The sequence below is a fragment of the Brienomyrus brachyistius genome, chromosome 1, assembly GCF_023856365.1.
Source record: "Brienomyrus brachyistius isolate T26 chromosome 1, BBRACH_0.4, whole genome shotgun sequence".
Lineage (NCBI taxonomy): Eukaryota > Metazoa > Chordata > Actinopteri > Osteoglossiformes > Mormyridae > Brienomyrus > Brienomyrus brachyistius.
Window position 1 is genome coordinate 1,494,123 of NC_064533.1, and position 25,315 is coordinate 1,519,437.

At 50.1% G+C, this 25,315-nt stretch overlaps 1 protein-coding gene across 2 annotated transcripts in view; it reads left to right on the forward strand.

Annotated features, from left to right (window-relative positions):
* LOC125744678 (caldesmon-like) overlaps positions 1 to 25,315 on the forward strand; it is an 85,077-nt gene that overhangs the window by 28,287 nt on the left and 31,475 nt on the right. The window lies entirely within an intron of this gene.

The following is a 25,315-nucleotide window of genomic DNA, read 5'->3' on the forward strand; positions in this document are numbered from 1 at the left end:
CTGCTGAGCGACGATGTGAGTGAGCTTCAGAGTGCAAGGCGGAGCCGCTGAGAGACGATGTGAGTGAGCTTCAGAGTGCATGGCAGAGCTGCTGAGAGACGATATGAGTGAGCTTCAGACTGCATGGCAGGGCTGCTGAGAGACGATGTGCGTGAGCTTCAGACTGCATGGCAGGGCTGCTGAGAGACGATGTGAGTGAGCTTCAGACTGCATGGCAGAGCTGCTGAGAGACGATGTGAGTGAGCTTCAGAGTCTACGGTGGAGCTGCTGAGAGACGATGTGAGTGAGCTTCAGAGTGCATGGCAGAGCTGCTGAGAGACGATGTGAGTGAGCTTCAGACTGCATGGCAGGGCTGCTGAGAGACGATGTGCGTGAGCTTCAGACTGCATGGCAGGGCTCCTGAGAGACGATGTGAGTGAGCTTCAGACTGCATGGCAGAGCTGCTGAGAGACGATGTGAGTGAGCTTCAGAGTGCACGGCAGAGCCGCTGGGAGACGATGAGAGTGAGCTTCAGAGTGCACAGCGGAGCTGCTGGGAGACGATGTGAGTGAGCTTCAGACTGCATGGTAGAGCCGCTGGGAGACGATGTGAGTGAGCTTCAGAGTGCATGGCAGAGCTTCTGAGAGAAGATGTGAGTGAGCTTCAGAGTGCACGGTGGAGCCGCTGGGAGACGATTTGAGTGAGCTTCAGAGTGCACGGCGGAGCTGCTGAGAGACGATGTGCGTGAGCTTCAGACTGCATGGCAGAGCCTCTGGGAGACGATTTGAGTGATCTTCAGAGTGCAAGGTGGAGCCGCTGAGAGACGATGTGAGTGAGCTTCAGTGTGCACGGCGGAGCCGCTAAGAGCCGATGTGCGTGAGTTTCAGAGTGCACGGCGAAGCTGCTGAGAGACGATGTGCGTGAGCTTCAGAGTGCACGGTGGAGCTGCTGAGAGAAAATGTGAGTGAGCTTCAGAGTGCACGGCGGAGCTGCTGAGAGACGATGTGCGTGAGCTTCAGACTGCATGGCAGAGCCGCTGGGAGACGATTTGAATGAGCTTCAGAGTGCAAGGTGGAGCCGCTGAGAGACGATGTGAGTGAGCTTCAGAGTGCAAGGTGGAGCCGCTGAGAGACGATGTGAGTGAGCTTCAGAGTGCATGGCGGAGCCGCTGGGAGACGACGTGAGTGAGTTTCAGAGTGCATGGCGGAGCCGCTGAGAGACGATGTGAGTGAGCTTCACAATGAACGGCGGAGCCGCTGTGAGACGATGCGAGTGAGCTTCAGAATAAACGGCAGAGCCGCTGAGAGACAATGTGAGTGAGTTTCAGAGTGCACGGCGGAGCCGCTGGGAGACGATGTGAGTGAGCTTCAGAGTGCAAGGTGGAGCTGCTGAGAGATGATGTGAGTGAGCTTCAGACTGCATGGCAGAGCCGCTGGGAGACGATGTGAGTGAGCTTCAGAGTGCATGGCAGAGCTGCTGAGAGATGATGTGAGTGAGCTTCTGTGTGCATGGCAAAGCCGCTGAGAGACGATGTGAGTGAGTTTCAGAATGAACGGCGGAGCCGCTGAGAGACGATGTGAGTGAGCTTCACAATGAACGGCGGAGCCGCTGTGAGACGATGCGAGTGAGCTTCAGAATAAACGGCAGAGCCGCTGAGAGACCATGTGAGTGAGCTTCAGAGTGCATGGCAGAGCCGCTGAGAGACGATGTGAGTGAGCTTCAGAGTGCACGGCGGAGCCGCTGAGAGACGATGTGCGTGAGCTTCAGAGTGCAAGGTGGAGCTGCTGAGAGACGATGTGAGTGAGCTTCAGAGTGCATGGCGGAGCCGCTGAGAGACGATGTGAGTGAGCTTCAGACTGCATTGCGTAGCTGCTGAGAGACGATGTGAGTGAGCTTCAGAGTGCACGACGGAGCCGCTGAGAGACGATGTGAGTGAGCTTCAGACTGCATTGCGTAGCTGCTGAGAGACGATGTGAGTGAGCTTCAGAGTGCATGGCAGAGCTGCTGAGAGACGATGTGAGTGAGCTTCAGACTGCATGGCAGGGCTGCTGACAGACGATGTGCGTGAGCTTCAGACTGCATGGCAGGGCTGCTGAGAGACGATGTGCGTGAGCTTCAGAGTGCAAGGTGGAGCCGCTGAGAGACGATGTGAGTGAGCTTCAGTATGCACGGCGGAGCCGCTAAGAGCCGATTTGCGTGAGTTTCAGAGTGCACGGCGAAGCTGCTGGAAGACGATGTGCGTGAGCTTCAGAGTGCACGGTGGAGCTGCTGAGAGAAAATGTGAGTGAGCTTCAGAGTGCAAGGTGGAGCCGCTGAGAGACGATGTGAGTGAGCTTCAGAGTGCAAGGTGGAGCCGCTGAGAGACGATGTGAGTGAGCTTCAGAGTGCATGGCGGAGCCGCTGGGAGACGACGTGAGTGAGTTTCAGAGTGCATGGCGGAGCCGCTGAGAGACGATGTGAGTGAGCTTCACAATGAACGGCGGAGCCGCTGTGAGACGATGTGAGTGAGCTTCAGAGTGCAAGGTGGAGCTGCTGAGAGATGATGTGAGTGAGCTTCAGACTGCATGTCAGAGCCGCTGGGAGACGATGTGAGTGAGCTTCAGAGTGCATGGCAGAGCTGCTGAGAGATGATGTGCGTGAGCTTCAGACTGCATGGTAGAGCCGCTGGGAGACGATTTGAGTGAGCTTCAGAGTGCACGGCGAAGCCGCTGAGAGACGATGTGAGTGAGCTTCAGAGTGCATGGCGGAGCCGCTGGGAGACGACGTGAGTGAGTTTCAGAGTGCATGGCGGAGCCGCTGAGAGACAATGTGAGTTTCAGAGTGCACGGCGGAGCCGCTGGGAGACGATGTGAGTGAGCTTCAGAGTGCAAGGTGGAGCTGCTGAGAGATGATGTGAGTGAGCTTCAGACTGCATGTCAGAGCCGCTGGGAGACGATGTGAGTGAGCTTCAGAGTGCATGGCAGAGCTGCTGAGAGATGATGTGAGTGAGCTTCTGTGTGCATGGCAAAGCCGCTGAGAGACGATGTGAGTGAGTTTCAGAATGAACGGCGGAGCCGCTGAGAGACGATGTGAGTGAGCTTCAGACTGCATTGCGTAGCTGCTGAGAGACGATGTGAGTGAGCTTCAGAGTGCCCGGCGGAGCCGCTGAGAGACGATGTGAGTGAGCTTCAGACTGCATTGCGTAGCTGCTGATAGACGATGTGAGTGAGCTTCAGAGTGCAAGGTGGAGCTGCTGAGCGACGATGTGCGTGAGCTTCAGAGTGCAAGGTGGAGCTGCTGAGAGACGATGTGAGTGACCTTCAGAGTGCAAGGTGGAGCTGCTGAGCGACGATGTGAGTGAGCTTCAGAGTGCAAGGCGGAGCCGCTGAGAGACGATGTGAGTGAGCTTCAGAGTGCATGCCAGAGCTGCTGAGAGACGATGTGCGTGAGCTTCAGACTGCATGGCAGAGCTGCTGAGAGACGATGTGAGTGAGCTTCAGACTGCATGGCGGAGCTGCTGAGAGACGATGTGCGTGAGCTTCAGACTGCATGGCGGAGCCGCTGGGAGACGATGTGAGTGAGCTTCAGAGTGCATGGCAGAGCTGCTGAGAGAAGATGTGAGTGAGCTTCAGAGTGCACGGTGGAGCCGCTGGGAGACGATTTGAGTGAGCTTCAGAGTGCATGGCGGAGGTGCTGAGAGACGATGTGCGTGAGCTTCAGACTGCATGGCAGAGCCGCTGGGAGACGATTTGAGTGAGCTTCAGAGTGCACGGCGAAGCTGCTGAGAGACGATGTGCGTGAGCTTCAGAGTGCAAGGTGGAGCCGCTGAGAGACGATGTGAGTGAGCTTCAGTATGCACGGCGGAGCCGCTAAGAGCCGATGTGCGTGAGTTTCAGAGTGCACGGCGAAGCTGCTGAGAGACGATGTGCGTGAGCTTCAGAGTGCACGGTGGAGCTGCTGAGAGAAAATGTGAGTGAGCTTCAGAGTGCACGGCGGAGCTGCTGAGAGACGATGTGCGTGAGCTTCAGCCTGCATGGCAGAGCCGCTGGGGGACGATTTGAATGAGCTTCAGAGTTCAAGGTGGAGCCGCTGAGAGACGATGTGAGTGAGCTTCAGAGTGCAAGGTGGAGCCGCTGAGAGACGATGTGAGTGAGCTTCAGAGTGCATGGCGGAGCCGCTGGGAGACGACGGGAGTGAGTTTCAGAGTGCATGGCGGAGCCGCTGAGAGACGATGTGAGTGAGCTTCACAATGAACGGCGGAGCCGCTGAGAGACGATGCGAGTGAGCTTCAGAATAAACGGCAGAGCCGCTGAGAGACAATGTGAGTGAGTTTCAGAGTGCACGGCGGAGCCGCTGGGAGACGATGTGAGTGAGCTTCAGAGTGCAAGGTGGAGCTGCTGAGAGATGATGTGAGTGAGCTTCAGACTGCATGTCAGAGCCGCTGGGAGACGATGTGAGTGAGCTTCAGAGTGCATGGCAGAGCTGCTGAGAGATGATGTGAGTGAGCTTCTGTGTGCATGGCAAAGCCGCTGAGAGACGATGTGAGTGAGTTTCAGAATGAACGGCGGAGCCGCTGAGAGACGATGTGAGTGAGCTTCAGACTGCATTGCGTAGCTGCTGAGAGACGATGTGAGTGAGCTTCAGAGTGCACGGCGGAGCCGCTGAGAGACGATGTGAGTGAGCTTCACACTGCATTGCGTAGCTGCTGAGAGACGATGTGAGTGAGCTTCAGAGTGCAAGGTGGAGCTGCTGAGCGACGATGTGCGTGAGCTTCAGAGTGCAAGGTGGAGCTGCTGAGAGACGATGTGAGTGAGCTTCAGAGTGCAAGGCGGAGCCGCTGAGAGACGATGTGAGTGAGCTTCAGAGTGCATGGCAGAGCTGCTGAGAGACGATGTGAGTGAGCTTCAGACTGCATGGCAGGGCTGCTGAGAGACGATGTGCGTGAGCTTCAGACTGCATGGCAGGGCTGCTGAGAGACGATGTGAGTGAGCTTCAGACTGCATGGCAGAGCTGCTGAGAGACGATGTGAGTGAGCTTCAGAGTCTACGGTGGAGCTGCTGAGAGACGATGTGAGTCAGCTTCAGAGTGCATGGCAGAGCTGCTGAGAGACGATGTGAGTGAGCTTCAGACTGCATGGCAGGGCTGCTGAGAGACGATGTGCGTGAGCTTCAGACTGCATGGCAGGGCTGCTGAGAGACGATGTGAGTGAGCTTCAGACTGCATGGCAGAGCTGCTGAGAGACGATGTGAGTGAGCTTCAGAGTCTACGGTGGAGCCGCTGAGAGACGATGTGAGTGAGCTTCAGAGTGCACGGCAGAGCCGCTGGGAGACGATGAGAGTGAGCTTCAGAGTGCACAGCGGAGCTGCTGGGAGACGATGTGAGTGAGCTTCAGACTGCATGGCAGAGCTGCTGAGAGACGATGTGAGTGAGCTTCAGAGTGCATGGTGGAGCTGCTGAGAGATGATGTGAGTGAGTTTCAGAGTGCACGGTGGAGCCGCTGGGAGACGATTTGAGTGAGCTTCAGAGTGCACGGCGAAGCTGCTGAGAGATGATGTGCGTGAGCTTCAGAGTGCATGGCGGAGCCGCTGGGAGACGATGTGAGTGAGCTTCAGAGTGCATGGCAGAGCTGCTGAGAGAAGATGTGAGTGTGCTTCAGAGTGCACGGTGGAGCTGCTGGGAGACGATTTGAGTGAGCTTCAGAGTGCACGGCGGAGCTGCTGAGAGACGATGTGCGTGAGCTTCAGACTGCATGGTAGAGCCGCTGGGAGACGATTTGAGTGAGCTTCAGAGTGCACGGCGAAGCTGCTGAGAGACGATGTGCGTGAGCTTCAGAGTGCATGGCGGAGCCGCTGGGAGACGATGTGAGTGAGCTTCAGAGTGCATGGCAGAGCTGCTGAGAGAAGATGTGAGTGAGCTTCAGAGTGCACGGTGGAGCCGCTGGGAGACGATTTGAGTGAGCTTCAGAGTGCACGGCGGAGCTGCTGAGAGACGATGTGCGTGAGCTTCAGACTGCATGGCAGAGCCGCTGGGAGACGATTTGAGTGATCTTCAGATTGCAAGGTGGAGCCGCTGAGAGACGATGTGAGTGAGCTTCAGACTGCATGGCAGGGCTGCTGAGAGACGATGTGCGTGAGCTTCAGACTGCATGGCAGGGCTGCTGAGAGACGATGTGAGTGAGCTTCAGACTGCATGGCAGAGCTGCTGAGAGACGATGTGAGTGAGCTTCAGAGTCTACGGTGGAGCCGCTGAGAGACGATGTGAGTGAGCTTCAGAGTGCACGGCAGAGCCGCTGGGAGACGATGAGAGTGAGCTTCAGAGTGCACAGCGGAGCTGCTGGGAGACGATGTGAGTGAGCTTCAGACTGCATGGCAGAGCTGCTGAGAGACGATGTGAGTGAGCTTCAGAGTGCATGGTGGAGCTGCTGAGAGATGATGTGAGTGAGTTTCAGAGTGCACGGTGGAGCCGCTGGGAGACGATTTGAGTGAGCTTCAGAGTGCACGGCGAAGCTGCTGAGAGATGATGTGCGTGAGCTTCAGAGTGCATGGCGGAGCCGCTGGGAGACGATGTGAGTGAGCTTCAGAGTGCATGGCAGAGCTGCTGAGAGAAGATGTGAGTGTGCTTCAGAGTGCACGGTGGAGCTGCTGGGAGACGATTTGAGTGAGCTTCAGAGTGCACGGCGGAGCTGCTGAGAGACGATGTGCGTGAGCTTCAGACTGCATGGTAGAGCCGCTGGGAGACGATTTGAGTGAGCTTCAGAGTGCACGGCGAAGCTGCTGAGAGACGATGTGCGTGAGCTTCAGAGTGCATGGCGGAGCCGCTGGGAGACGATGTGAGTGAGCTTCAGAGTGCATGGCAGAGCTGCTGAGAGAAGATGTGAGTGAGCTTCAGAGTGCACGGTGGAGCCGCTGGGAGACGATTTGAGTGAGCTTCAGAGTGCACGGCGGAGCTGCTGAGAGACGATGTGCGTGAGCTTCAGACTGCATGGCAGAGCCGCTGGGAGACGATTTGAGTGATCTTCAGATTGCAAGGTGGAGCCGCTGAGAGACGATGTGAGTGAGCTTCAGAGTGCAAGGTGGAGCCGCTGAGAGACGATGTGAGTGAGCTTCAGTGTGCACGGCGGAGCCGCTAAGAGCCGATGTGCGTGAGCTTCAGAGTGTACGGCGGAGCCGCTGAGAGACGATGTGCGTGAGCTTCAGACTGCATGGCAGAGCTGCTGAGAGACGATGTGAGTGAGCTTCAGACTGCATGGCGGAGCTGCTGAGAGACGATGTGCGTGAGCTTCAGACTGAATGGCGGAGCCGCTGGGAGACGATGTGAGTGAGCTTCAGAGTGCATGGCAGAGCTGCTGAGAGAAGATGTGAGTGAGCTTCAGAGTGCACGGTGGAGCCGCTGGGAGACGATTTGAGTGAGCTTCAGAGTGCACGGCGGAGCTGCTAAGAGACGATGTGCGTGAGCTTCAGACTGCATGGCAGAGCCGCTGGGAGACGATTTGAGTGAGCTTCAGAGTGCACGGCGAAGCTGCTGAGAGACGATGTGCGTGAGCTTCAGAGTGCATGGCGGAGCCGCTGGGAGACGATGTGAGTGAGCTTCAGAGTGCATGGCAGAGCTGCTGAGAGAAGATGTGAGTGAGCTTCAGAGTGCACGGTGGAGCCGCTGGGAGACGATTTGAGTGAGCTTCAGAGTGCACGGCGGAGCTGCTGAGAGACGATGTGCGTGAGCTTCAGACTGCATGGCAGAGCCGCTGGGAGACGATTTGAGTGATCTTCAGATTGCAAGGTGGAGCCGCTGAGAGACGATGTGAGTGAGCTTCAGAGTGCAAGGTGGAGCCGCTGAGAGACGATGTGAGTGAGCTTCAGTGTGCACGGCGGAGCCGCTAAGAGCCGATGTGCGTGAGCTTCAGAGTGTACGGCGGAGCCGCTGAGAGACGATGTGCGTGAGCTTCAGACTGCATGGCAGAGCTGCTGAGAGACGATGTGAGTGAGCTTCAGACTGCATGGCGGAGCTGCTGAGAGACGATGTGCGTGAGCTTCAGACTGAATGGCGGAGCCGCTGGGAGACGATGTGAGTGAGCTTCAGAGTGCATGGCAGAGCTGCTGAGAGAAGATGTGAGTGAGCTTCAGAGTGCACGGTGGAGCCGCTGGGAGACGATTTGAGTGAGCTTCAGACTGCACGGCGGAGCTGCTAAGAGACGATGTGCGTGAGCTTCAGACTGCATGGCAGAGCTGCTGGGAGACGATTTGAGTGAGCTTCAGAGTGCACGGCGAAGCTGCTGAGAGACGATGTGCGTGAGCTTCAGAGTGCATGGCGGAGCCGCTGGGAGACGATGTGAGTGAGCTTCAGAGTGCATGGCAGAGCTGCTGAGAGAAGATGTGAGTGAGCTTCAGAGTGCACGGTGGAGCCGCTGGGAGACGATTTGAGTGAGCTTCAGAGTGCACGGCGGAGCTGCTGAGAGACGATGTGCGTGAGCTTCAGACTGCATGGTAGAGCCTCTGGGAGACGATTTGAGTGATCTTCAGAGTGCAAGGTGGAGCCGCTGAGAGACGATGTGAGTGAGCTTCAGTGTGCACGGCGGAGCCGCTAAGAGCCGATGTGCGTGAGTTTCAGAGTGCACGGCGAAGCTGCTGAGAGACGATGTGCGTGAGCTTCAGAGTGCACTGTGGAGCTGCTGAGAGAAAATGTGAGTGAGCTTCAGAGTGCACGGCGGAGCTGCTGAGAGACGATGTGCGTGAGCTTCAGACTGCATGGCAGAGCCGCTGGGAGACGATTTGAATGAGCTTCAGAGTGCAAGGTGGAGCCGCTGAGAGACGATGTGAGTGAGCTTCAGAGTGCAAGGTGGAGCCGCTGAGAGACGATGTGAGTGAGCTTCAGAGTGCATGGCGGAGCCGCTGGGAGACGACGTGAGTGAGTTTCAGAGTGCATGGCGGAGCCGCTGAGAGACGACGTGAGTGAGCTTCACAATGAACGGCGGAGCCGCTGTGAGACGATGCGAGTGAGCTTCAGAATAAACGGCAGAGCCGCTGAGAGACAATGTGAGTGAGTTTCAGAGTGCACGGCGGAGCCGCTGGGAGACGATGTGAGTGAGCTTCAGAGTGCAAGGTGGAGCTGCTGAGAGATGATGTGAGTGAGCTTCAGACTGCATGGCAGAGCCGCTGGGAGACGATGTGAGTGAGCTTCAGAGTGCATGGCAGAGCTGCTGAGAGATGATGTGAGTGAGCTTCTGTGTGCATGGCAAAGCCGCTGAGAGACGATGTGAGTGAGTTTCAGAATGAACGGCGGAGCCGCTGAGAGACGATGTGAGTGAGCTTCACAATGAACGGCGGAGCCGCTGTGAGACGATGCGAGTGAGCTTCAGAATAAACGGCAGAGCCGCTGAGAGACCATGTGAGTGAGCTTCAGAGTGCATGGCAGAGCCGCTGAGAGACGATGTGAGTGAGCTTCAGAGTGCACGGCGGAGCCGCTGAGAGACGATGTGCGTGAGCTTCAGAGTGCGAGGTGGAGCTGCTGAGCGACGATGTGAGTGAGCTTCAGACTGCATTGCGTAGCTGCTGAGAGACGATGTGAGTGAGCTTCAGAGTGCACGGCGGAGCCGCTGAGAGACGATGTGAGTGAGCTTCAGACTGCATTGCGTAGCTGCTGAGAGACGATGTGAGTGAGCTTCAGAGTGCGAGGTGGAGCTGCTGAGCGACGATGTGCGTGAGCTTCAGAGTGCAAGGTGGAGCTGCTGAGAGACGATGTGAGTGAGCTTCAGAGTGCAAGGTCGAGCTGCTGAGCGACGATGTGAGTGAGCTTCAGAGTGCAATGCGGAGCCGCTGAGAGACGATGTGAGTGAGCTTCAGAGTGCATGGCAGAGCTGCTGAGAGACGATGTGAGTGAGCTTCAGACTGCATGGCAGGGCTGCTGACAGACGATGTGCGTGAGCTTCAGACTGCATGGCAGGGCTGCTGAGAGACGATGTGAGTGAGCTTCAGACTGCATGGCAGAGCTGCTGAGAGACGATGTGAGTGAGCTTCAGAGTGCACGGCGGAGCTGCTGAGAGACGATGTGAGTGAGCTAGCTCAGCACCAAGATAACCTGGGGGCTGTGGCTAGGTAGATGTACTTCCGAGAACTTGTGCAATCTGGCGGCTGGTCCTCAAGTGCTGTGGGACCCCCAGTTCCGAAGTTAGCACCCCAGAATTTTCAGCCTGTTCATATTGAAGGTTCCACCTCGTCTTCAGCCCTTTCATGTGCATGCGGATGGTCTACATGGTTTGTTTAGTACGTGTTCATCAGGGGAGTCATTGGTGTTCGTATTCTTCTACAAGAGGCTTGAATTTGTTTTTTTAACATTGCTGTTGACAACATTGACTGAAAAGCAAATAAACAAAGTAATATGATGAGAAACTGAACTGACCAATTGATGAGATGAACAGGAACTCGAAAACTGGGGCAAATAGGGTACAGCTGAGCACCTTGGTCAGCATCAGTGCAGCACATTAGCATGCACCGTGCCAAATTTAGAGGGCAAATTGCATTTCCCTCCTCCAGTTGTGATCTTAATGACACTTTGCCTCTGATCTTTCCTCCATTACTCGACATTAACTTGGAGAAATTCTCATCGTTAATGCGTTTTAAAGATGCATGGATGCCTGAATTCCCAAAGTTCTCAAAAATAAATCTTGGTACCGAGCACTGGAAGCAAAGCAGGCCTTTAATTTCGGCTGACAGCTTGAGAGCCAGTGGTGCCCCCTAATCTCAGCCAGCCAGCGGTAAGCGATCCTGCTGCGTGACGCTGCCAAAGGAGGCTGGGTCTGGAAAGGAGAGCAGAAAAGGGGGCCATTTCTAATATGAATTATTGGTTTGTTTTTGCACTTACTGTGTCTTTCATTGGTACAAATAAATGCTTGGGAAAAGAGAATCTGAGTTCTTTCTCTTGGTCACTTGTTAGACACTTTGTGTTACAGTCAAAAGTAATATGTTTTCATTCTAATTTTGCACAATTCTTTAGGGAATTGAGTCACCCAAATGACATCCTAATGTCTAAAGTAAGTATATATGATATATTAGTAATGATAGAATATCATGCATCTCCTTGACCTGCTGGACCAGAGACACATATTTTCAGGTGTAAAACCTGCTTTTTCTGGGAAATACTATGGTATCATGGCAGGTATCCCTCTGCTGCTTTGAATGTGGTGGCCTGCTGTTTGGAGAGACTATATCCACATCCTTCCTGATGTGTTGTACTGTAACTTGATGGGACTATATCCACATCCTTCCTGATGTGTTGTACTATAACTTGATGGGACTATATCCACATCCTTTCTTATGTGTTGTGCATGGATTTTGTGGGGCAGTATCCGCATACCTTCTGATGTCTCGTGCGGTGATTTGAAGGGGCTGTATCCACATCCCGTCTGATGTGTTGTGTGGTGATTCAATGTGGTCGTATCCACATCCCTTCTGATGTGTCATGTGGTGGCTTGACGGGGCTGTATCCACCTCCCCTTTGATGTGTCATGCAGTCATCTGGTGGAATCCACATCCCTTCAAATACGTCTTGTGGTGAATTGTAAGGGCTATATCCACATCCCTTCTAATGTGTTGTGTGGCGATTCAATGCGGTTGTATCCACATCCCTTATGATGTGTTGTGTGGCGATTCAATGCGGTTGTATCCACATCCCTTATGATGTGTCATGTGGTGGCTTGACGGGGCTGTATCCACCTCCCCTTTGATGTGCCATACAGTCATCTGGTGGAGTCCACATCCCTTTAAATACGTCTCGTGGTGAATTGGAAGGGCTATATCCACATCCCTTCTGATGTGTTGTGCAGTGGTGTGGAGTGCATTGGAAGTGCAGGCTTTTACGAAGCTTTGGGGACAATGGAGGTACCACCACATGAGCATTCACGAATTCTGAAGTCAGAGGAAACCAAAACCTTAGGTTTTGTTTGTATGTGTCCCTGAAAATATATGCAAAGTAGCCTGCAGATGTTGAGATAGTAAAATAAAATTTTATTCCTTCTCTTTTTTTCTTAACCTGAGGTATGTATCTTCAAGCCACTCCCCCCAACCCATGAAAAGCTCTCCTGCTGTGATTTGACTTTATAGACTGTTTGTTATATGTTAAACAAGCTGCCAGCAGTGGAAAATCTCTGTGTGGATCCTGCATACCAGTGCGGTCGGCTGTTCCTTAGAAGGTATTAGGCATGGATGCAGCAATGAGAGGGAGCTGCCTGCCTGTCTGTCTGCCTATCTGTCTGCCCGCCTGCCTGCCTGCCTGTTCGTCTACCTGCCCACCTATCTGTCTGTCTACCTGCCCTGCTGTCTGTCCATGTACCTGCCTGCCTGTCTGTCTACCTGCCTGCCTATCTTCCTGTCTGTCTGCCCACCTGCCTGTCTGTCTGCCTGCCTGTCTGCATGTGCACTGCGGTCATCTCCCCACTGAGCAGTGCTCCTTCACTGCCAGGGCATCCCTATTTGTCACCCATGTGTCACTACCCCCAGTCATTTTTAAATGCAATATTCTGAAATTCCAAAAATGCAGTGAGTGGGCCGTAACTGTAGCCACATGTCACACATTTTCTCCTCAGGCCAGAAAAAGACAAAGAAAAACATAAGAGAGAGGAGCTGGAACCCCAGCGGTGGGAAGCTCATGTTTTCCATGTTAACAGATGTGACGAATTGTCCTCACACAGCGGAGCTGTTAACAAGCGTGCTGCAGAACTGGGGACTGAGGGAGGGGAAAAAAATCCCTTTTCATAACCGCTCCCCCCCCCGGCTTACAGAAGAGACAAGTAGCTCTGTTGAAGGTTTGGTTAAGCAAAGCTGAGAAAGAAAACATAGTTTGCAAGTTTGTTTGGTAATCTGAAAGGTCACAAGTCCCACGTGAACCATTGAAGCATTTTTTATCTGTCTCTACAGCAGGTAAATAGACTGCATTTATATAACGCTTTTCTACTCCTACGAGTACTCAAAGCGCTTTACAATTCATGCCTCACATTCACCCATCCATACACACACATTCAAACACTGATAGCGGAGGCTGCCATGCAAGGCGCCAACCTGCTCACCGGGAGCAATTTGGGGTTCAGTGTCTTACTCAAGGACACTTTTATGGGAACAGGAAGAACTAGGGCTCAAACCTGCAACCCTCCGGTTGCCAAACAATAGCACTACCTCCTACGCCACCATCTTGGATTATTGAAGGTAACGTCAGCCTGGTCTTTCTGAACAAGAGGATGATGCTTCTGGGCCAAATTGTCTCATCATCGCTCAGCTGCTTCATTGGTTTCTAAGTGAAGGACATCAAGGGAGGGTCTTGTCCCCATCGCACTCGATCCTCCTGTCCTGTGTGGAGAGTGAGAGTTAGAGGGAGACAAGGCTGAAGTACGTTCAGCCACGGCTGCCATCTACCTGTAAAGCCGGGACAGGAAATGTTTCCTTATGCCTCATGACTTCAGCAGGCTGATGTTCAGAAAGGGCTGAGGGTTTGTTTGTTTCAGCATTCCACCATCAGGCACCAATCATGACCAGTTACGAAGCAATAATAGTGCATGTTAATGGGAGCAGTTGGTGGAAACTGGGCTGAGTGACATGTGTAAATGTGAAACCCGAAGCCACGAAGTCTGGCATTTACACCTCAGCCGGAGCTCACAATAAAATGCTGATATTATCACCATGGGAACTGAGGGAGCTGAGGGGAGTGTGCTGTGTCCGTGGTGACAGCTGTCCATCAAGAGTGGCATCAGACTTCTGGGTAATGGAGTTTACTTCACATCATTTGCAAATAGCAGTCTGCAGGATTGCAGATTGGTGGACGTGCATTGTTAATGTATTCTTTTTTATGAATTTACATATTAATGGACTGGCAGCAATATATCCCATAGTTTATAGAATCCAGTCATTATTAGACTTTATGTATATCGTATCCATGATGAATGTATTTTAGATGTATTCATGCAATTACTGCATCTCTTACAATCGGAAGCATTTTCCTTGCTTAATGTACTACCAGTCTGGGAATGTCAGGAATACAGAAGCATTGTTGGATCACTTTCCCACTTCATAATATAATCCTTTTGTATGGAGAGTTGTAAAGGCTTAATGGATTACACTTCAAAGTAAAAAAACTGAAGCTGGTGCCAAACCAGTAGCCTGCAGAGGATGGTGATGTTCCAGGCAGATTATGAGAAGGCAGCAGCAGGGTCCCCCATGCATGGGAAGACGGCAGCAGGGTCCCCCACGCATGGGAAGACGGCAGCAGGGTCCCCCAAGCATGGGAAGACGGCAGCAGGGTCCCCCAAGCATGGGAAGACGGCAGCAGGGTCCCCCATGCATGGGAAGATGGCAGCAGGGTCCCCCACGCATGGGAAGACGGCAGCAGGGTCCCCCACGCATGGGAAGACGGCAGCAGGGTCCCCCACGCATGGGAAGACGGCAGCAGGGTCCCCCAAGCATGGGAAGACGGCAGCAGGGTCCCCCAAGCATGGGAAGACGGCAGCAGGGTCCCCCAAGCATGGGAAGAGGGCAGCAGGGTCCCCCATGCATGGGAAGAGGGCAGCAGGGTCCCCCAGGCATGGGAAGACGGCAGCAGGGTCCCCCAAGCATGGGAAGACGGCAGCAGGGTCCCCCACGCATGGGAAGACGGCAGCAGGGTCCCCCACGCATGGGAAGAGGGCAGCAGGGTCCCCCACGCATGGGAAGACGGCAGCAGGGTCCCCCACGCATGGGAAGAGGGCAGCAGGGTCCCCCACGCATGGGAAGAGGGCAGCAGGGTCCCCCACGCATGGGAAGACGGCAACAGGGTCCCCCATACATGGGAAGAGGGCAGCAGGGTCCCCCACGCATGGGAAGACGGCAGCAGGGTCCCCCAAGCATGGGAAGACGGCAGCAGGGTCCCCCAGGCAGGGAAAAACAGCATCGGGGTCTCCCAGGACTCTAGCCCCTACCTCACACAAGACTCTAGCCCCTACCACATCGGGCACTCTAACCCAATCTCACCAAGAATTCTAGTCCTTACCTCACTGAGGACTCTACCCCCTGCCTCACAGGGGACTCTTACCCATACCTCAAGATGGACTCTAGCCCCTGCCTCACAATGGGCTGTCAAAATTCTCTTGAAGTAACAACAGTCTAATGATACAGTTTGCCTTGTCTGCCTGGCTGGTCTTCCTATAAAAAGGTCCACACGCCATTCTGAGGTTGCATGTAGTACTGTTGCATGCAGTGGATTTTCCTGTGAATCACAGCATGCAAGTAGACGCTCATTCGGTGACCTTAAATAACCTCTATGGTTATACCCCAGAATCCCACGTGTTTCCTTTCTTTCCAGCCCTTCAGGGTAAACAATGGGAGCATAGTTATCGAAAGACTGTGTGTTCTTTAAAGTTTTACTCGCGACTGCAGATGTTCTCATTTTGTGAATGGAGATGCATTTTGTAGAATTTAGGGCAGGACAGTCTACACAAGGTTCCTCTGTGCTACACATGAGCAGGATCGGAGGTGGGGGTTCCCACTGCTGGGTGAAGAAAGGGCTGTGTGATGTACCAGCTGTTTCAATAAGCTCCAGGTTCATTGGTACAACAGCAATGTCAACTGCCATTATTATAGGTGGCCCATTCGGATTGGACAGTTTCATCGGGGCACTCAACCAATAAGATACTCTCGTGTCTCATGAGTTATCAGTAAATGTCTTTAGATTGGGAGCAAAGGAAGAGTAGCTAAGAAATTAACAAATTACCAGTAGAAAGTGAAACATGATGGCATCTTACCTATAGTGTTAAAAGAGATGAGGGATATTATTTGCCGACCCTTAACTTTACTGTTTCAAAAATCCTTATCTGAAGGTGTGGTACCTTCTGATTGGAAGCACGCCTTCATAACGCCTATTTTCAAAAAAGGGGATAGAAGTAATTTGTCTAACTATAGGCCAATCAGTCTAACTTGTATAACTGGTAAAGTTATGGAGGCTTTAATCAAAGAGAAAATGATAGATTACCTGGACTCCAATAACATTTTGCGGGATAGCCAGCATGGATTTAGGAGAGGTAGATCCTGTTTAACAAATCTGTTGGAGTTTTTTGAGGAAGCTACTCAGGAAGTTGATGATAAGAAGGCCTATGATGTCATCTACTTAGATTTCCAAAAGGCTTTTGATGTTGTCCCCCACAAGAGGCTCCTACTTAAACTCAAAGCGACTGGTATTTTAGGTACCGTAGCGACCTGGATTGATAACTGGTTAACAGATAGGAAACAGCGAGTAGTTATAAGAGGCACAATGTCACAGTGGGCTTGCGTTCATAGTGGGGTACCGCAGGGTTCGATTTTAGGACCACTATTGTTCCTAATTTACATAAATGATATGGATACCAATATATACAGTAAACTGGTGAAATTTGCAGATGACACCAAGGTGGGTGGTGTAGCAGATACTGAATTAGTGGCTCAGCAGCTACAGCGGGATCTTGATTTAATTAGTAACTGGGCCTATACCTGGCAGATGAAATTTAACGTCGATAAATGTAAGGTACTCCATCTAGGGAGCAGAAATATAAAGTACAGGTATTTCATGGGTGTCACTGAAATAAAGGTAGCTGATCATGAGAAAGACCTTGGTGTGTATGTTGATGCTTCCATGTCCCATTCTCGCCAGTGTGGGGAAGCAATAAAAAAGGCCAATAGGATGTTGGGGTATATCTCCAGGTGTGTGGAGTTTAAGTCAAGGGAGGTAATGCTAAGATTATACAATTCCTTGGTGAGACCTCACCTAGAATATTGTGTGCAGGTTTGGTCACCATATCTTAAAAAGGACATTGTGGCCTTAGAAAAGGTGCAGCGTAGGGCCACAAAAATGATTCCTGGTCTTAGAGGAATGTCATACGAGGAACGGTTACTTGAGCTAAATCTGTTCAGTCTCAAGCAAAGGAGATTGAGGGGGGACATGATCCAGGTATATAAGATTCTAACAGGTTTGGATGCTGTTCAACCAAATAGTTACTTCAGCATTAGTTTAAATACACGAACTCGTGGCCATAGGTGGAAATTAGCGGGAGAACATTTCAAGCTGGATTTAAGGAAGCACTTCTTTACGCAGCGTGTAGTCAGAGTATGGAATAGCCTTCCTGATAATGTAGTGCAAGCTGAATCCTTGGGTTCCTTTAAATCAGAGCTAGATAAGATTTTAACGACTCTGAGCTATTAGTTTAGTTCTCCCCAAGTGAGCTTGATGGGCCGAATGGCCTCCTCTCGTTTGTATAGTTCTTATGTTCTTATGTTCTTATGAGACTCATCGCATGCAGTACACACCTTTGGAGAATTGATCCTGGTAATGATGATGGTGATGGGTCTTCAGTCGAGATTTAAAGACTGAGACCAAATCGGCATCCCAAACATAGTCTGGTAAATCATTTAACAATATAGGGGCCCTGTAGCACAATGCCTTACTGTCCACTCTCTCTTTATTTGTACGTGGAACGACAAGGAACCCTGCATACTGTGATCTGATTGAACAATGCAGCTTCTAAACTAGAATTAATTCAGTCAAATAGGCAGGAGCTAGACCTTTAAGTGCCTTATATGTAAGTATGAGAGCTTTGCAGTCAGCTTTATAGCTATCAGGAAGCCAGTGCAGGGAACTAAGGACAGGGGTTAGGTGTTCAAACATCCTGCTCCTGGTGACAGTTTGAGCTGCTGCATTTTGAACACGCTGCAAGGTGTTTAATGTGCAGTGTGCAGTGTGTGCTGCCAGATAACAGAGCATCGCAGTGGTCTGAGCTGCTGTATAAAAAGCATGTATCAATATCTCAGTGTCTTGAATAGTAAGAAATCGTCGCAGTTTGGCGATGTGGTGTAGCTGTATGAAGCTCGCCTTCCATGCTGCACTTACATGTGATTTGAAAGAAGGGCTCATTTCTAAGATGGCATCCAGGTTACAGGTTGAGCTGCTGAGGGGAAAGTTCAGCCCTTTGGAGTGAAGCGCGGAGATTATAATGTTCCTACCTGCAGACCTGCCTCCAAACTACAGAACCTCGGTTTTTTGAGCATTTAATGATAAAAAGTTTTCCGCCATCCAGGTTTTGACTTCGTTAAAGCAATTAGGTAAGGTGACAATAGATGTGGTGTCGTTAGGTGTAACTGAAATGTACGATGATAGTGATGTTGATGGTGACGATGATGACCATATCCTTCTGTTTTACGTTCTTTAAGCTTTGCTGTCCTCTGCTTTCCATTGTCCCTGTGAAATTGCATTACTTTATTAATATTCCTCTGCCTAGCTGCATTTTTTTAAGGATACTTCAATTTTTTTGGACTGTCTGCCACCTGACTTGTGATTATTCCTTCACATGTTGGGGATCTGGTGAAGCAGTGTTTCTTCATGCACTGCCATCCAGCTGTCGCCTGCCTGCATGCACTCAGGCTCCTTTATATGGTTTCGACCTGTACCAGCTCATTTTCAGCTAATTTCCTCCCTCCTTCTCATTCTCCTTGTTTTTTAGTCTCCCACTTGTCTGCTCCCAGGAATTCTTACAAGCGAGGTCCCGGGTTTCTGAAAACACCAAGAAGTAGCCTTTCTCCTAAGCTTCTTTCAGCGGGAAGAGTTTAATGCATTTCTGTAATGTAGACAAAATGGATTCCCATGTGAGAGACACAGAGATCAGGCCCTCCAGCCAGTTCCAGAGCTACATGCCACCGGCCAGTGTGATGTCCCATGACGTGAATTTATTGCTTTGACCAGATCTTTCTTCCCTGTGCCTTGTGTGTCCTGCTGCTCTCGAGAGCTGGCCGTCTGCCTGCTTAATAATAACAGTGAGCAGAAATACATGCAGAAATGAGATTTCATTGCCTCGCCACCACACACTGTGTCTCGAGTGGTGAAGTATGGAAGCCACACAGATCCTACACAGAGAAAGATACTGGGCCGACATAGTAAAGGTAAACAGACATTTGAACTAGGCCCTCAGAGCAAAGCCCCATGGATGCTGTTCTGTTCACGTGCAGGTACATCACACTCAGAAACGTTCAGGTGTGTCTCCTTAATATTTAAATTCACAACTAGAGTAATGATTCATTTTTGCTGTACAAAATGTGGAAGTATTTCAAACGTGTTTTAGTTTTAACTACTGATGAGTCAGCTTAATGACAGCAACCTGCTGAACTGGGTTTGTTCATATATGAAATCCGAAACATGGACACATGCAGGGCTGCTCAAATTAGTGAAAAAATTATCATTCTTTGGTCAGATTTTCAAAAGCTTTACAGTTTAGCCCAAGACAGTTTTTCATTCCTGTACTGACATTTCTGCATGGAATCATGTTCACTTCTGCAAAGCTTGTGTGTTCTATTATATGTCTGACACCTAATGCCTGCAGGCTAATTTCACTCTGGAAGTTTTAAAGTTAGCCATCCAAAATACTGGCAAGTTCATTTGCAATACATTGAGACTTTCAGTTTTATATTCTGAACAATGCTCCAGTTAAACTTTATTTTCTTTTTCATAAGGTTAAGACCCTCACTGCAGTGAAGTATTTATGTGAGTAAAATTGATGCTTGAACTCACAGATCGTAAAAATTGTATCAGAAGAGGCTTCGCAGGTCTTGCAAAGGATGAAAAAGTTTAGACATTGAACAGCAGCTCGTGTAGCTAGTGGAAGTCTTGTGCCTCCAGAATGTCCTCATTTAAATGAAGAATGAAGGAAGTGACATTCTAATGGCAGAGATGACCGTTAACTTGTCCAACAGTTTCTCATGAATTGGAGGATGGCATCAAGTGACCTTCAAAAGGAACAGAAATCATTAAGTGCACTTGTTACATGCTATGGCGCAGGGTATGGGTCTGCTGTTCCAAGTTTGCCCCTCCATCTCCTCCGGAGCTGTGGGCCGCGTTCGGTAGTTGGTTTTTTGTCGTTTTGGTTGTGGTCTCTCCTGTGGTCTCTCCTGTGGTCTCTCCTGAAGTCTTTTTGTCACCCCAATCCTAGACTGGGGATCATAACACACTACTGCTAGGACAGTTCGTATCAGGCTCCTTGAAGCACGACTTAAGTCCCATAAAGCAAGGAAGAAGTCCTTCATCAATGAGAAACAATCAGGTTGCAGTTTGCAAAAAATATATATGTCATTCATAGATGCACACCCATAAATTGAGAAATGTGTGGAAAAAAAATGTATTTTTTTATATAATTCCAGAAGAACTTCATGTATACGCCACTTCTGAGGCTGCCTACTGAACTGTGTGTCACCTTGAATCATTACTGCCATGAAGCCTGTTACCGCAGTGATAGCCGATATCTACTGCACTGGCCCTCATTTCCACAGCAGCTCCCCTGCAGCATGTGGGAGGTTCATCCTACTGTGCAATGTGTCTTGTACTTTTCCGAGTTTGCTTCCAGGAAAACAAGCTTTTCTTACCATACTTGGTCATGTGGAGCGATGCCAGTCAGCATCAGTCTTTTGATGTGCTGTGAAGCTTCACCTCTGTTCAAAAACAAAACAAAAAAAACACACAGAATTCTCCTGCTGTCGAGTAGCCTCTAAAGGGGTGTGTTCCTTCGGGAAGTTTCACCAAGTAATCATTCTGTTGTATCGGATATTTGTCAATATCCAGTGACCTTTCTGTCTTAGTTTGTGTTTGTTGTAATAGTCTGTTATGGCACTACGGCCATGTGGCGCTTTTCCCTGAGGGTGATCCGGCTCACAGGATCCTCATTGCTGGAGTCCGGAATGAGGCACATCACCTGCATTGTGAGGGAGGGTCAGTTACGGCACTACGGCCATGTGGCGCGTTTCCCTGAGGGTGATCCGGCTCACAGGATCCTCATTGCTGGAGTCCGGAATGAGGCACATCACCTGCATTGTGAGGGAGGGTCAGTTACGGCACTACAGATCATTATGATTATGAGTCTGATAAGCACTGCAGAAAGTTTAAAGATGCATACACACGAAGACAACCCCTATACTCAACATGGAGAATGTAATTTCCCCTGTAAACAGGATCAATTCCAGAGGGACACCTTGTTCAGCATTTGGCTCACAGCCATCACAGTATGTGGAATAGTTTGATAGTCAGATCTGCTCCCTCTGTTCATGCTTTTAAATCCTGTCTTAAACCTTTACTCTCTATCCTTTAATTCAAATTAATAATGACTTGATCCCCTCTGCCAGTAATCAGTTGCAATGCATACATTTTATTTTTCTTAGTTGTATGTGTTAATCTGATGATTTTATCTAGTCTATATAGCTTTTCATTTTTGTTCTTTGTGTAACACTCTAAGGCCATTTTGAAGGGCCCTTTATAGTCCTGTCTGTCTTTGGATTGGGAACCAGGAAATGCAGGGAGTAGCTGCAGGACCTGTCAGAGGCTGATTCCACTCCCCGGAACAACAGGCCAGAGTCCCCCCACGTAATTAAACATTTAGAACTATTCAATGATTTATAAGAAGCACAGTGTATTGTGTTACAGATCATGAACAGGGATTTGAGAGAGCGGTCAGGCCCCAAACTTACGCTCCAGGCAGTTTGCAGGACTGCCGGCATATTCTGTTGCTGACTTGTTCATGATGTTGGCCCAAACCAAACGTCAGTGAATGCAGAACTGATGTAATCTGAATTACCGACACCCTGTTCAAGCTGTACCCCAGTTGTATACCCCATCATAACTTTGACCAGTATAAAGAAGATGTATGGATGGATGGATGGATAGAATTTGAGATTTTATTGTTTATTAAAAATGCTAAAGATTCTGTGACATGAAGACATTTTGCTTTTGTATGTACACATGGTTGTTATGATTAACTATTGTTATTGTTAACACTTTAACGTAATACCGGTAGATATTTATACTTAGCAGTGTGATTTTCTTCAACAGCCATGCTGTCCAGTGAACCACGGTGACATTGTGTTTGGATTTAAATCATAAATCAAATCATCAACTTACCGAGTCTGTCCAGCAGATGGGTCAGGCCTCTATGATCACAGGCCGCAAAGGGGTCTGTCAAACGGATGGGCTGCTTTTGCTACCAATGGGGATGATTCACAAGGACCTGGACATCTGGACATGTGACCCATTGTCTGGGAATGGAGTTTATGTTCTTCCAGCCCAGGATCAGAAACTCGATGAGCCTTTTGTATTTTTCTTTTCATACAAAGACCCACATCCAACTGCAGCTTTAACCTCAGACCACATGACTCCAGCAAGTGTTCTAAGGCTTCTGTCTAGTCTCTGGATGCTTTTGCTATTTCCAACTTCAGAGTGTCATATTATCGGTGGGATAATAATGTTTTTCGAATCTGACGTACTCGGGCTTACTTTACCTAGCAGGAGAATTCTCAGGACATCGGTCAGGTCTAGGGCCAGCATCCCATCAGTGGGAGCAGATGGTCTTTGCATCTAGCTCGGTGTAGTTGGTCTTGGCCAAAGCACAGTTCTCGGTGCAGAGTGAGCACTGGCCCAAAGCTGGCCTGGCTTTCTCCAAAAGCAGCTGCTCAGCTCCAGGGAATCCTCGTGCTATTTCCTCGCGCATCTCATTGTTCGTGTGTAACAGCAGAACCATCCCGTACCAGACTGAGGTGGCAACTGCATGCGAGGCTGTTAGGCGAATTAAAAGCCAGAAATTCTTCAGAAACAGATGATTGACCACATCCTGATACATGCGGCCAATGCCGGTGTCTCCGATAGAGTGGCTGCCCTCCATGTCGATTTTTTGGGAATGCATGGAATGGAAGATGTGTTACTCACATGACATCAATATCTATTGTTTACCATTTTAACAACCAAGGTCATGGTTGCACCTCTCCTCAAGGGAGTCATGGGTAATTCGTCCTGTGTGGCGACTGGTGTATCTCCTAGCCAGCTTGATAAGGCCTTGAATGGAGCCACGAATAACAAACCCAAACCCCACTGCCTTATCATAATTATGTACTAAGAAATTACCCATAATCCTGACCCAGCTTAATACTGTTGAGTGACCTGGCACAGCTTGCAATGTAAGGCATTGTCTTTTTTTTAGAAGGGAGGGATTGAAACCACATGGGAGAAATGAGAAGAGGTAGCTATGGGAGAGGGGAACATTTGGGCATGATGAAAGGCTATTGTGACAACAGGACAGGACACAAAAATGCTGAAAAGCCAGATAATCATATATTGCCAGTTTTGACTTCAAAACCCTCCAACCAGCTACTTTTTGGAGTATAGAAAGTACTGTGGAAGCAAGGGAGTAACCAAGAGGGATTTACATAGTAATACCCATCACTACCCAACCGGTCTGCACCACAGTCCACTGTGGAGCCAGTTAAGGGCAACGGCTTGAAAGTCTCCTACCCTTTGTGGGTATATAAAAATGCTTAAATATCCTAATTTAAATACCCATATGTTTAAATGGATACAATTCTAATTTACACTGATCTACAGATGGTAAAATGGGAACCACAAGTCTACTACTGAAATGGATCCCGCCAAAAATTAGACATAGAGAAATGTGCATGTAATGGGATCTGTGACCCAGATGGGGGATGAGGTCGGGTGTTATACTCGTCACCAAGCATGCTGAAGCATTCCTGTTAAGGCGAAAACCAGGTTAACCCAAATAATTCTGTTGCAGTGAAGGAAGCTTTTTGATGTGTTTTTTTGGTAACCCACTGCTAGCCCACCGCTAACCTGCTACTAGCCTACCATTTCTCAAACTATGGGCCACGGACCGGTGACGGTCTGTGAGAGGGTTCCTGCCGGTCCGTGAGAGGGTTCCTGCCGGTCTGAGAGAGGGTTCCTGTTGGTCCGTGAGAGGGTTCCTGCCAGTCGCTTCCTCGCTTGTGTAAATTCAGTGAGATCAGGTCAGGTATAATAATAATAATAGTAATAATAATAATACTATCTATCTATAGTAATAATATCTATATATCTATGCAGATACGCATCCGTTGGGGGTGGTTGGGGGCAGTCGTTTATGCAGGGCCCCGCAGCCCCAAAGCCTAACATGACTGATCCCCAGGACAAATAAGTTTGAGAAACGCTATACTAGCCCATTGGTAACCTGCTGCTAGCTCACTGCTAACCTGCTACTAGCCCATTGGTAACCCGCTGCTAGCCCACCGCTAACTTGCTACTAGCCCATAGCTAACCCTTTGCTAGCCCACTATAAACCCACCGCTAACCTGCTGATAGCCCACTGCTAGTCTGCTGTTGCTCTTGTGGCATGTGCCTTTTCAGTAGAGGCTTGATGGAGGAAAGCACAGGATAGCCTTTGTCTTGGGCCTAGTTAATCCCTCGTGAAGATAGCTGTATGATAACGAGGAATAGAGCCTCACCGCACCATAATAAAGCTCATAGATGTTGCAGGGATGCACTGCAGGGGGCTGCATTAAAGTCCCACTGCAAATGTTTGTTAATGATCTGGTGCACACTCAGCCATGTGAGACCCCAAATGGCTGGCTGTGTGACTTAAATGATTAACTCCCAATTCACTTTTCGTGGAAAGACTGGACTCTTAAACATGTCTTGGGTTGTTTTGTCTCATCAGATGATGACCTTTAGAAGGATATCTGTTCATTTCCCTCTCAGAAATTACTGTAAACTTTGGAAGCAAGGCTGAGGACCCCAATGTGATGAACAGAAGCGACTTATCACAATGTTCTATTCAGGTGACCTCAAGCTCATTATTTCTTTCATGTACTGGACATTGTTTTTCTTCGGTCTACTGGTCCATATCTGAAGAGAACAGGCAGGGATGCCATGGCGGGGGGGGGCAGGGGGGGGGGAATTCCATAAAGTTGGGACCATTCCAAGGGTCTCTGAGTAACAGGGGCCCTAAAGAATTTGGAACATAATTAGATTGGTCTGGGTTGGGGGCCCGATATGATGTGCGTCTTGGAGTCCAAACCGTCCAGCGGTCCCCCTGAATACAGGCCCATGTGACCATCAGTCGACAGCTTCCCAACATGTCAATAAGCCAGTTACACCAGAGGCTGAGTAACAGTGCTGTCAAGGAGGATGATGAAGGTAAGAGAAGATGAGAAGGGACAAGGCAAGTTGGCCGTGCAAAGAAGTAAGGTGACCCCAAAGCAAGCATGGAAGCAAAGGCCCCATCGGTGTCCACAGGCCGGCCAAAGTGCACACGGGTGGAATGTCTGCTGCTTCCTCCAACAAGCCAGCAGAGGCTTTAAGCAGGGCTGAATGTGCAGCTTTGAATTTGAGCTGCGTTACAATGTCTCCAGCCTCAAGCTCAATGCACCTGGGTGGCCATGGAACTTACCTGCTGACACATACCGCAGCGGACAACCGGAGGGCCTGTCTGGCAGCCCCCAGCATTCCTGGCTTGGAAGTTTGGATGCGGTGCGTTCAAGCGTGAGCGGAGCAATCAGAACCAGCCATGCAGTCCGTTATGTGC